This window comes from Cetorhinus maximus, chromosome 5, assembly GCF_964194155.1.
Source record: "Cetorhinus maximus chromosome 5, sCetMax3.hap1.1, whole genome shotgun sequence".
Lineage (NCBI taxonomy): Eukaryota > Metazoa > Chordata > Chondrichthyes > Lamniformes > Cetorhinidae > Cetorhinus > Cetorhinus maximus.
In genome coordinates this window covers 166,131,888-166,144,282 of record NC_135883.1, presented here as the reverse complement: position 1 = coordinate 166,144,282, position 12,395 = coordinate 166,131,888, and the positions used below count along the sequence as shown (strand labels likewise).

Sequence of the window (12,395 nt, the reverse complement as noted above, 5' to 3'; positions counted from 1 at the left end):
TGAGCCTAGCAGGAACGACAGTGGAACAGCAATGGCAGGAGTTTCTGGGAGTAATTTGGGAGACACAGCAAAAGTCCATGCCTAGGAAGAAGAAGCATACTAAAGGGAGGACGAGGCAACCATGGCTGACAAGAGAAGTCAGAGACAGCATAAATGCTAAAGAGAAAGCATACAATGCAGCGAAGAGCAGTGGGAAACCAGGGGATTGGGAAGCCTACAAAGACCAACAGAGGACAACTAAAAAAGAAATAAGGAGGGAGAAGATTAAATATGAGGGTAAACTAGCCAGTAATATAAAAGAAGATTGCAAGAGATTTTTTAGATATATAAAGGGTAAGTGGACATTGGGCCACTGGAAAATGATGCTGGAGAAGTAGTAGTGGGGAACAAAGAAATGGTGGAGGAACTGAATAGGTACTTTGCGTCAGTCTTCACGGTGGAAGACACGAGTAACATCCCCAAAGTTCAAGAGAGTCGGGGGGCAGAGGTGAGTATGGTGGCCATTACCAAGGAGAAGGCGCTAGGAAAACTGAAAGGTCTGAAGGTGGATAAATCACCTGGACCAGATGGATTACAGCCCAGAGTTCTGAAGGAGATAGCTGAAGAGATAGTGGAGGCGTTAGTGGTGATCTTTCAAGAATCACTCGAGTCAGGGAGGGTCCCAGAGGACTGGAAAATCACTAATGTAACCCATCTGTTTAAAAAGGGAGTGAGGCAAAAGACAGGAAATTACGGGCCGATTAGCCAGACCTCGGTCGTTGGTAAGATTTTAGAGTCCATTATTAAGGATGTTCTCAGGAAGGATGTTCTGGCCCTGGAGATGGTCCAGAGGAGGTTCACGAGAATGATCCCAGGAATGAAAGGCTTAACATATGAGGAACATTTGAGGACTCTGGGTCTATAGTTGATGGAGTTTAGAAGGATGAGGGCGGATCTGATTGAAACTTACAGAATACTCAAAGGCCTAGATAGAGTGGACATGGGGAAGATGTTTCCATTAGTGGGAGAGACTAGGACCCAAAGGCACAGCCTGAGAGTAAAGGGAAGACCTTTTAGAACAGAGATGAGGAGAAACTTTAGCCAGAGAGTGGTGAATCTATGGAATTCATTGCCACAGAGGGTTGTGGAGGCCAAGTCATTGAGTGTATTTAAGACCGAGATAGATACGCTCTTGATTGGTAAGGGGATCAAAGGTTACGGGGAGAAGGCGGGAGAATGGGGTAGAGAAACTTATCAGCCATGATTGAACGGCAGAGCAGACTCGATGAGCCAAATGGCCTAATTTCTGCTCCTATGTCTTATGGTCTTATCACCACACCAGCCTCCGCATTCAAAGGATCATTTCCGCCAACTCCAGCATGAAGCTACCACCAAACACATCTTCTCTGCACTTCCTCCAAATAAAAGGTGTGGCTATAGGTACCCGCATGGGTCCCAGTTCTGCCTGTCTTTTTATGGGGTATGTGGAACATTCCTTGCTCCAGTCCTACTCCGGCCCCCTCCCACAACTCTTTCTCCAGTACATCAATGATTGCTTCGGTGCTGCTTCATGCTCTCGTCTGGACCTGGGGAAATTTATTAATTTTGCTTCCAATTTCCACCCCTCCATCATTTTCACATGGTCCATCTCTGACACTTCCCTTCCCTTCCTTGACCTCTCTGTCTCAATTTCTGGTGATACACTGTCCACCAATATTCATTACAAGCCTACCGACTCCCACAGCTACCTTGACTACAGCTCCTCACACCCCGCTTCCTGTAAGGACTCCATCCCATTCTCTCAGTTCCTTCGCCTCCGTTGCATCTGTTCTGATGATGCCACTTTCAAAAACAGTTCCTCTGACATGTCTTCCTTCTTCCTTAATCAAGGTTTTCCACCCATGGTGGTTGACAGGGCCCTCAACATGTGCAGCCCATCTCCCACGCATCCGCCCTCACACATTCCTCTCCATCCCAGAACCATGATAAGGTCCCCCTTGTCCTCACCACCCCACCAGCCTCTGCATTCAAAGGATCATCCTCCGCCATTTCCACCAACTCCAGCATGATGCCACCACCAAACACATCTTCCTTTCACCCCCCCGGCGGCATTCCGCAGAGATCGTTACCTCTGGGACACCCTGGTCCACTCCTCCATCACCCCCTACTCCTCAACCCCCACCTATGGCACCTCACCATGCCCATGCAAAAGATGCAACACCTGCCCCTTCACTTCCTCTCTCCTCACCGTCCAAGGGCCCAAACATTCCTTTCAAGTGAAGCAGCATTTCACTTGCACTTCCCTCAATTTAGTCTACTGCATTCGTTGCTCCCAATGCGGTTTCCTCTACATTGGAGAGACCAAATGCAGACTGGGTGATCGCTTTGCGGTCTGTCCGCAAACATGACCCAGACATCCCTGTCGCTTGCCATTTCAAGACTCCACCCTGCTTTCATGCCCACATGTCCGTCCTTAGCCTGCTGCATTATTCCAGTGAAGCTCAACGCAAACTAGAGGAACAGCACCTCATCTTCTGACTAGGCGCTTTACAGCCTTTCAGACTGAATATTGAGTTCAACAATTTTAGATCATGAACTCTCTCCTCCTTCCCCACCCCCTTTCCGATCCCCCTTTTTTTTCCAATAATTTGTATAGATTTTTCTAAGCTCTACCTGTCCCACCCACCCACCCCTTAAACCAGCTTATATTTCACCTCTTTTCTGTTTTCACTTGGTTCTGTTGAAGAGTCATATGGACTCGAAACGTTAACTGTGTTCCTCTCTGCAGATGCTGCCAGACCCGCTGAGTTTTTCCAGGTATTTTTATTTTTGTACAGGACAAAGTAGCCTGCTTGATTGGCAGCCTTTCGACAAACATTCACAAACCCTCCACCACCTGGCCCAGCCAGTGAATCCCACATCCCATGAAGAATAAAAAGAAACTTTGGACCTTATGATGGAAGGAAAGTAATTGACGAAGCACCTGAACAGGATTGGGTTGAGGAACTCCTGTGGTGATGTCCTGGAGTTGAGATGACTGACCTCCAACAACCACCTTCCTCTATGCTAGATATCACTCCAACCAGCAGAGAGTTTTCCCACTGAATCCCATTGACTCCAACTTTGTTACGGCTCTTTGATGCCACACTTGGTCAAACGCTGCCTTGATGTCAATGGCAGTCACTCTCCCCTCAGGATAAAAGCAAAAAACTGCGGATGCTGGAAATCCAAAACAAAAACAAAAATACCTGGAAAAACTCAGCAAGTCTGGCAGCATCTGTGGAGAGGAACACAGTTAACGTTTCGAGTCCGAATGACCCTTCAACAGAACTAAGTAAAAATAGAAGAGAGCTGAAATATAAGCTGGTTTAAGGTGGGGGGGCGGGGGGGTGGGATAGGTAGAGCTGGATAGAGGGCGAGTGATAGGTGGAGATAACCAAAAGATGTCACAGACAAAAGGACAAAGAGGTGATGAAGGTGATGATATTATCTAAGGAATGTGCTACTTAAGGGTAGAAAGCAGGACAAGCAAGATACAGATAGCCCTAGTGGGGGTGGGGTGGGGTGAAGGAATCGAAATAGGCTAAAAGGCAGAGATAAAACAATGAATGGAAATACATTTAAAAATAATGGAAATAGGTGGGAAAAGAAAAATCTATATAAATTATTGGGAAAAAAAAGGGGGGGATCGGAAAGGGGGTGGGGATGGAGGAGAGAGTTCATGATCTAAAATTGCTGAACTCAATATTCAGTCTGGAAGGCTGTAAAGTGCCTAGTCGGTGCTGTTCCTCCAGTTTGTGTTGAGCTTCACTGGAATAATGCAGCAGGCCAAGGATGGACATGTGGGCATGAGAGCAGGGTGGAGTGTTGAAATGGCAAGCGACAGGGAGGTCTGGGTCATGCTCGCGGACAGACCGAAGGTGTTCTGTAAAGCGGTCACCCAGACGTGTTTGTTGGTGGCATCATGCTGGAGTTGGCGGAAATGGCGGAGGATGATCCTTTGAATCGGAGGCTGGTGGGGTGATAAGTGAGGACAAGGGGGACCCTATCATGTTTCTGGGGGGGAGAGGAAGGTGTGAGGGTGGATGCACGGGAGATAGGCCAGACACGGTTGAGGGCCCTATCAACCACTGTGGGTGCAAAAACCTCGGTTAAGGAAGAAGGAAGACATGCCAGAGGAACTGTTTTTGAAAGTGGCATCATCAGAACAGATGCGACGGAGGCGAAGGAACTGAGAGAATGAGATGGAGTCCTTACAGGAAGCGGGGTGCGAGGAGCTGTAGTCAAGGTAGCTGTGGGAGTCGGTAGGCTTGTAATGGATATTGGTGGACAGTCTATCACCAGAAATTGAGACAGAGAGGTCAAGGAAGGGAAGGGAAGTGTCAGAGATGGACCATGTGAAAATGATGGAGGGGTGGAAATTGGAAGCAAAATTAATAAATTTTTCCAGGTCCAGACGAGAGCATGAAGCAGCACCGAAGCAATCATCGATGTACTGGAGAAAGAGTGTGGGAGGGGCCGGAGTAGGACTGGAACAAGGAATGTTCCACATACCCCATAAAGAGACAGGCATAACTGGGGCCCATGCGGGTACTTATAGCCACACCTTTTATTAGGAGGAAGTGAGAGATGTTTAAGGAGAAATTGTTCAGTGTGAGAACGAGTTCAGCCAGATGGAGGAGAGTAGTGGTGGATGGGGATTGTTCGGGCCTCTGTTCGGGGAAGAAGCGGAGAAGACAAGAAGAGAGGTGGGGGATGGAGGTGTAGAGGGATTGGACGTCCATGTTGAAGAGGAGGCGGTTGGGGCCAGGGAACTGGAAAATGTTAATATGATGTAGGATGTCAGAGGAATCACGGATGTAGGTGGGAAGGGACTGGACAAGGGGAGAGAGAATGGAGTCAAGATAGCAAGGAATGAGTTCCGTGGGGCAGGAGCAGGCTGACACGATCGGTCTGCCGGGACAGTCTTGTTTGTGGATTTTGGGTAGGAGGTAGAAGCGGGCCGTCCGAGGTTGGGCGACTATCAGGTTGGAAGCTGTGGAAGGAAGATCGCCAGAGGAGATGAGGTCAGTGACAGTCCTGGAAACAATGTCTTGATGTGCAGTGGTGGGGTCATGGTCCAGGGGGAGGTAGGAGGAAGTGTCTGCGAGTTGACGCTCAGCCTCTGCGAGGTAGAGGTCAGTGCGCCAGACAACAACAGCACCACCCTTGTCAGCAGGTTTGATGACAATGTTGGGGTTGGACCTGAGACAACGGAGTGCAGTAAGTTCAGAGAAAGACAGATTAGAATGGGTGAGAGGAGCAGAGAAATTGAGACGGCTAATGTCACGCCGACAATTCTCAATGAAAATATCAAGAGAAGGTAAGAATCGAGAGGGAGGGGTCCAGGTGGAGGGAGAATATTGGAGGTGGGTAAAAGGATCCGTTGAACGGGGAGAGGACTCCTGCCCAAATAAGTGAGCGCGGAGACGAAGTCGGCGGAAGAAGAGTTCAGCATCGTGCCGAGCCCGAAATTCATTGAGATGAGGATGTAAGGGTATGAAACTAAGTCCTTTGCTGAGCACTGAATGTTCAGCATCGGAGAGGGGAAGATTAGGGGGTATTGTGAATACACGGCTGGGGCTGAGATTGGAATACGGGATGGGGACAGAGGAACAGGCAGGGGTGGAGGGTCCTGGATGGGTTTTGGTGTCGATGAGTTGTTGGAGCTTGCGTTCCTTTGCACCTGAAAGAAAGAGACAAAGTTTCTTGCTGAGGTGTCAGATGAGACGAAGAATAAAATGAAACTGGGGGCACGCGCAGCTTAGAGAAATGGTGCAGTGGTGCTGCTGGAGGGAGAGGTCAAGTGTGTTCATATGGCGGCGCATGGCACTGAGTGTGGATCTCAGAATGCGAGGAGAACAGCAGTCCGAGGAGCGTTGTATATCCTGGAGATACTTGAAATCCTGGGTGGGTTCAAAACACGAGGGATGGAACTTCAGTTGAAATCCACGTAGGAGACGGAGACAGTCACTGAGGAAGGAAATATGGCTGTGAAAGCGGGTTTTCGTAAACACTTTGTCAAACACCAGGAGAGAGATGGAAAGCAATGAGGGTGAACAAGGCAAAAGAGAGATACGGAAATCCTGTCGGAGAGAAGTGCATAACTTCTTCAAGGTAGGCATTTTTTGAAGAGAACTCCCCTCAGGAGTTCAGCTCTTTTGTCCAAATGGGTTCACTTTTCCCAGCTCTTAACTTGTTGTATTGAGGTCACAAATGAATTATTTTCCTCCTTATGCCTTTTGTTCTTTTACCTGCATTGGCCGCTGCTTTCATTCTTTTGCAGCCGCCCCGAGAGGAAAACTTGTCCCGACACAGAACGAAAGGGGGCGAGAGAGACAAAAGAGAGAAACGGCCAAGGAGCCATTCATATGAGGCAATTTCCGCTCTCCGCTTCCTCTTTGTCTGTTTGTGTGGAGGGACCGGCGCCATTTTCAACTCCTGCAGCTTCACACACTCAAGTGCGCAGCAACCCCGCCACCGCCACCATGTCTGAAGAAGGAAAGTTATTCGTCGGCGGCCTCAACTTCGAGACAGACGAGCAGTCCCTGGAAGAGGTTTTCTCCAAGTACGGGCAGATCTCTGAGGTGAGAGTGATTAAGGACAGAGACACCATGACGTCCCGCGGTTTCGGCTTCATCACTTTCGAGAACCCGGAGGACGCCAGGGACGCGCTGCAGGCGATGAACGGAAAATCCATCGACGGGCGGCAGATCCGCGTGGGTCACGCCGAGAAAAAGTCGGGAGGCGGCCGCGGGTATGGTGGAGGCCGAGGCGGTGGCGGCTACAGTAGCCGCAGGAGAGGAGGCGGCGGCTACTGGGATAGTGACAGGAGCAGCGGCTATAGCGGCGGAGGCCGGTACGATACGGGAGACCGGGACAACTATTCGGGTGGGTACAAGAGCCAAGGTGGTGGTTATGGAGGCCGCTCATACAGGGACTATGACTGATCAAATCTAGAGAAGCATTTCTGCCAGATTCAGGATCAACCTCCCACCTTGTTAATTAAATGGCTCTTGGAACCGCAGAAAGCAGTATCTGATGAATTTGATTTGCCTGTTATGTTAAAATGCTAGAAACCCATTTTCACCATTGTCATGATTTAATCTTGTTACCTGTTGTTTAGCCTGGAGTACTGCCTTTTGTCGGGGCTTTCGACTCTGAACCTCAAATACCATGTCGTTTTCTATATTATTTTAAAATAAGACCGATGTTCATTTGGACTTTAAATTGGCGACTTAAATCGCCACTGAGTTTCCTTTCGTCAGCTCCTTTTGGAATTTGTCGAAATCGTTTTGCTTTCTGGTGAGATTTTTCCACAATTCCATGCGGTGCAAAGAATGAAAGAGCGCGGAAAAGCACTTCACTCCCACTGTCTGGCCCGTCCTTCGGCACCATCTTATCTTTGGGAACCCGGACTGCCATTCTTAAGATGACTGACTGGTCTCCGAGAGTACGATCACTCGAGTTATTTTTCTTTTAATCGACTGATTTTCATTGAATCCGTTGTATCCACTTGTTGACTCAATCAACTCCTTATGAGGATTGAACATTTCTTTAAAAAAAAATAATTAAGCCCTGTGGCTTTGAATGAATTTAAACATCTTCACTTGGAAAATTGGCATGGGACTTCTAGGAACTTATTTTTTTGTGGGGGAAACCTTAATCTGAATGTTGCCAGCAATGTGCCCGATTCCTTTTGAGTCATTTTCCTTGCCACTGAAAAGTAATGAAAGATCCCCCTTCGCAGCAACGTTTTCATGTAACTTATTTCAAGACTCTTTGAAAGAAAACTGGTCTTTTGTTTTAAACTCATTTATTGAAAACTGTATACTGATTTTTAAAAATCAATTGTCTTTTGTTGTACTTTCATCAACTGGCATGATCCTTTGAACAGAACATTGCCACTTGGGAGACAAATCTTTGCCAGTGGATTTATCTGAATAAAATGCAGCTTCAGGAATACTAGTGACTTGTCTTTGTTATAAATCATTCAAATTCCTTCCAAGGAAATTAACCTGAAGATGATCCTCTTATTCCAAACTTGCCTCCTCCCATTATTTGATTTCTCTCTCTTAAATGCTGAAGATTTTGTGGTGCTGCTCAAGAAAACTGCAAGGACTAAGGTAAATCATTGGATAGACTTATTTCATATACTTGTTTAAAGCAATCTCAAATCTGCTTTGCAGGTGCAATAACACTGCATTATTAGTTCTTATTGTGAAATTATTTAACAAGATCCATATTAATTGCAATTGTGAAACGATTGAATAACATTTAGGAATCAGAACTCCAGCCGTTTAAACTTATGTCCTGTGTCCAAAGATGCTTTTTATTATGCTGTCCATTGGGTGGCTTCCATTACCAACATTTTTGAGCGAGCTTGAATAGTGTGTTGGCAATATATTTGATAGTAGTGGTGATTTCAGCCAATGTGATAACAAAAGTAGTTGTAACTAAATTCAAATCAGGTGAGAACTCTGACGAGCCTCCTATTTCCACCCTTTGTAAACCAGCTCATCCAAAACTCCACTGTCCATATCCTAATATATGAAGATAAAAGCAAAATACTGCGGATGCTGGAAATCTAGAACAAAAACAAAAATATCTGGAAAACCTCAGCAGGACTGACAGCATCTGCGGAGAGGGATACAGTTGACGTTTCGAGTCCGTATGACCCTTCATCAGAACTAAGACATATAGAAGTGAGATGAAATATAAGCTGGTGGAAGGGGTTGGGACAGGAGAGCTCGATAGGGGGCCAAGGATAGGTGGAGGCCAAGCATACACTGCCAAAGATTTCATAGACAAAAGAACAAAGGGGTGTTGACAGTGGTGATATTATGTTAAGGATGTGCTAATGAGGACATTAAGGGAAGGAAGCTAGTGGCAGATGGCCCTAGTGTGGGTGGGGTGGGGGGAAGGGGTGGAAATGGGCTAAAAACACTCCTTTCAAGTGAAGCAGTGCTTCACTTGCTCTTCCCTCAATTTAGTCTACTGCATTCGCTGCTCCCAATGCGGTGTCCTTTGCATTGGAGAGACCGAACGCTGACTGGATGACTGCTTTGCGGAACACCTTTGGTCTGTCCGCAAGCATGACCCAGACCTCCCTGTCGCTTGCCATTTCAACACTCTCATGCCCACATGTCCGTCCTTGGCCTGCTGCAATGTTCCAGTGAAGCTCAACGCAAACTGGAGGAACAGCACCTCATCTTTCGACTAGGCACTTTTCAATCTTCCAGACTGAATATTGAGTTCAACAAGTTCAGATCATGAACTCTCTCTTCCATCCACACCCTCTTTCTGATCCCCCCTTTTCCAATAATTTATCATTTTTTTACAACTATATTATTTCTTTTCTCTCCTATTTTTAAATTTATTTCGATCTATTTGTTTCATCTCCACCTTTTTTTAGCCCATTTCGATCCCTTCCCCCCCACCCCACCTGCACTAGGGCCATTTGCCATTAGCTTGCTTCCCTTAATGTCCCCATTAGCACACCCTTTAGATAATATCACCACCGTCAACAACCCTTTCTCCTTTTGTCTATGACATCTTTGGCAATGTATTCTTGGCCTCCACCTATCACTGGCCCCCTATCGAGCTCTCCTGTCCCACCCCCTTCTACCAGCTTATACTTCATCTCAATTCTATATGTCTTAGTTCTGATGAAGGGTCATACGGGCTCGAAACGTCAACTGTATCCCTCTCGGCAGATGCTGTCAGACCTGCTGAGTTTTTCCAGGTATTTTTGTTTTTGTCCAAATAAATCAAGTTGTGTTTACCCATTACCTTTATGCTTGATGTTCTACATTGGCTCCCCAGTCCACCAACCTCTTGATATTAAAGTTGTCATCCTCCTGTTCAAATCACTCCATTGCCTCTCCCCTCTGTCGCTTCCTGCAGCCTTTCAACTCTGAGAAGTTTCCAATTTTGGCCTCCGTCTGCTACCATCATTTGCCATCAGCGGCTGCGTCATCAGCCATATAAGCCCCATGCTTTGGAATCTCATCCCTAAACTTCTCATTTAAAACATGCCTTAAAACCTACCTCTTTGACCGAGCTTTTTGGTCAAACCTTTTTCTAATTTATCCTTTGCTTGGTGCTACAGAAATACCCTTTGCTTGGTGCTACAGAAATACGTGGTAATGCTGAATAGGTGAAATCTTGTGGGTCAGATATTTGTAGTGCCTCATGAATATAATATGGTACAAAGTGTAGAAAACCATGATAGATTGTGTAGAAGATCTCCTTGCAGCTTGATTGACCTGAAAAATAATGTTCATGTTACCTGGAATCCTATGTTAATGAAACCAGACTTTTACGTAGAATTTGTAGAACTGAAATGGGTCATTGGGCCCAACAAATTGATGCTCCATATAAACCTCATCTTGCCCTATCAATATATCCTTCTGTTCCTTTCTCACGTTATCTATCTAACTTCTGCTTGAAGTGTATATATGTTACTTGCTTCAAATGATCAACGTGATAGCAAGTTTCACTTTCTCACCACTCTGGATAAAGAAGTTTCTCCTGAATTCTTAGTGGACGTATTTGTAACCATCTTATATTTATGGTCTCTAGTTTTGGACACCGTTTAATTCAAAACATCTCTATCTGCCTTATTGAGCCCATTCGTAACTTTAAAGAGCATCTGTTGGTTCAGTATTTTCTAATAACCTCCTCGGTTCTGTATTCATACTTGCAAAACTGCACTTTGTCCAATGCTGTATCCTTTTTATAATAGGGCCACCTGAACTGTGCATGGCACTCATAAGTGTGGTCTAACTAAAGCTTTGTAAAGTTTTAACCTGCCTTCTCCACTTTTGATTTCTATCTCTTTAGAAATGATTTGTCTATTCTATCGCTTCATTAACGTGCATTGCTATTGAAATAGTGTATTTGTGGCCCTAGATCCTATTGTACCTCCACCCCCTTTAGACACTCCTTTTTCTAAGGAATCCATGGTCTAAGTTTTCCTACCCAAATGTACAATTTCTGAGATATATTGGAATTAATGTGCTAACTCATTCACAGTAGACCAGGATTTGCTCGTCTAATGAGATGAATGGCTGATTGCGAAAGTACAGGTGTACAATGTACCTTAGCTGAGCACAAGGAGCAGCAGCAGCACTAAACCTGATAAAATGGCTACTCTTTCTGCCCCCCCCCCCCCCCCCCCCAAACAAACTAGATGTTAACCAATGTCTTTGTGTTAGCACCCAAGTATCAAGGTGATGTGCGTTTCGTGGTACAGCTGGCTGACATTCACTTTGTGGGTTTATGCATAAGAAACAAAAGGTGAGTAAGGATAATGCAATGGCTGTTTTGTGATTTGGAGGAGAAACTTTGGTGATGGGGTTCTCATGTGCCTGGTGCCCTTGTTCGTCTGGGTAAGATATGTCACAGGTTTGGAAGGTGCTGTCGAAGCCAAAGTCTGAATGGTGTCCAGATCTTGCCATGTGCAGCCATGGATTGCTTCGTTATTTATGAGGAGTTGCAAATGGAACTGAACACTTAGCAATCATCAGCACTTTAGATCTTATGTGTGGGGAAGAGGTCATTACTGAAGCAGCTGAAGATGGTTGGGTCTCGGACACTGCCCCGAGGAAGTCTTCAGCGATGTCCTGGGCCTAAGATTTCCTCCAGCAATCACAACCATTGGTCCTTAAGAGTGTAGAAATTTCCCACGTTGCCATTAATCTGATTTTATTGAGGCCCCTTAATTACATATTTTGTCAAAGGCTGTGTTGAGGTCTGGAGCTGAGCGGTCAAGGTGGAACACAAACTGAGCATTAGTGAACAGGTTATGGCTGAGTAAGTGCCACTTAGTAGCACTGTAGATGACACCTTCCATCAGTTAGCTAATGAATGGGATGATAATGGGCCGGATTGTATTTGCCTCGCTTTTTGTGAATAATTTTCCAAATTGCTAATTCATGGCTAGTTTAAGAGCACAAGAATTCTTTAGCACGATAGCTGGAATGTTGTCAGGGCCCACAGACTTTGCTACATGAAGTTTTCACAGAATGCACTTCTTCAGTTGAAAGTTGCAAAACTTCAAAAGCATCTGGACGTTGTTCAGAAGGGAAAAAGTTTTCGGGAGCATTTGTTCCAGAGGGTGATCACCTTACGTTGCTAGGAATGGAGCAGCTCTAAATGAAGACTATGACCACCATCAGGGTAGGAAGCAACAGGTGAGGGTAGAATGTTGATCATCAATGGAGCTGGATTTGGCTGACAAGTATACCTGTTTAGGCATAGGTGATATGAACAAAAATGTTAATAGTGATTGTTGGGTGCTGAGGGCCATGGTAAGCTGTACAGGTGAGTGGTGATTGTGGGATATTCTCGAGTTGGAGAGGATGAGATTCAAA

The 12,395-nt window shown here is 45.9% G+C and overlaps 1 pseudogene across 2 annotated transcripts in view; it reads left to right on the top strand.

The window, feature by feature from the left end:
* Positions 1-7,986, top strand: part of LOC144681073 (cold-inducible RNA-binding protein B pseudogene) — a 32,509-nt pseudogene extending 24,523 nt beyond the window's left edge. The window contains exon 3 of one of the 2 annotated variants that reach the window (XR_013576682.1): positions 6,305-7,986. The product of XR_013576682.1 is annotated as a cold-inducible RNA-binding protein B pseudogene, transcript variant X2 (transcript). Of the gene's footprint in view, positions 1-6,304 lie in introns of those variants that run through there. The other variant, XR_013576681.1, reaches the window with a different exon arrangement.
* Positions 7,987-12,395: the final 4,409 nt, after the last annotated feature.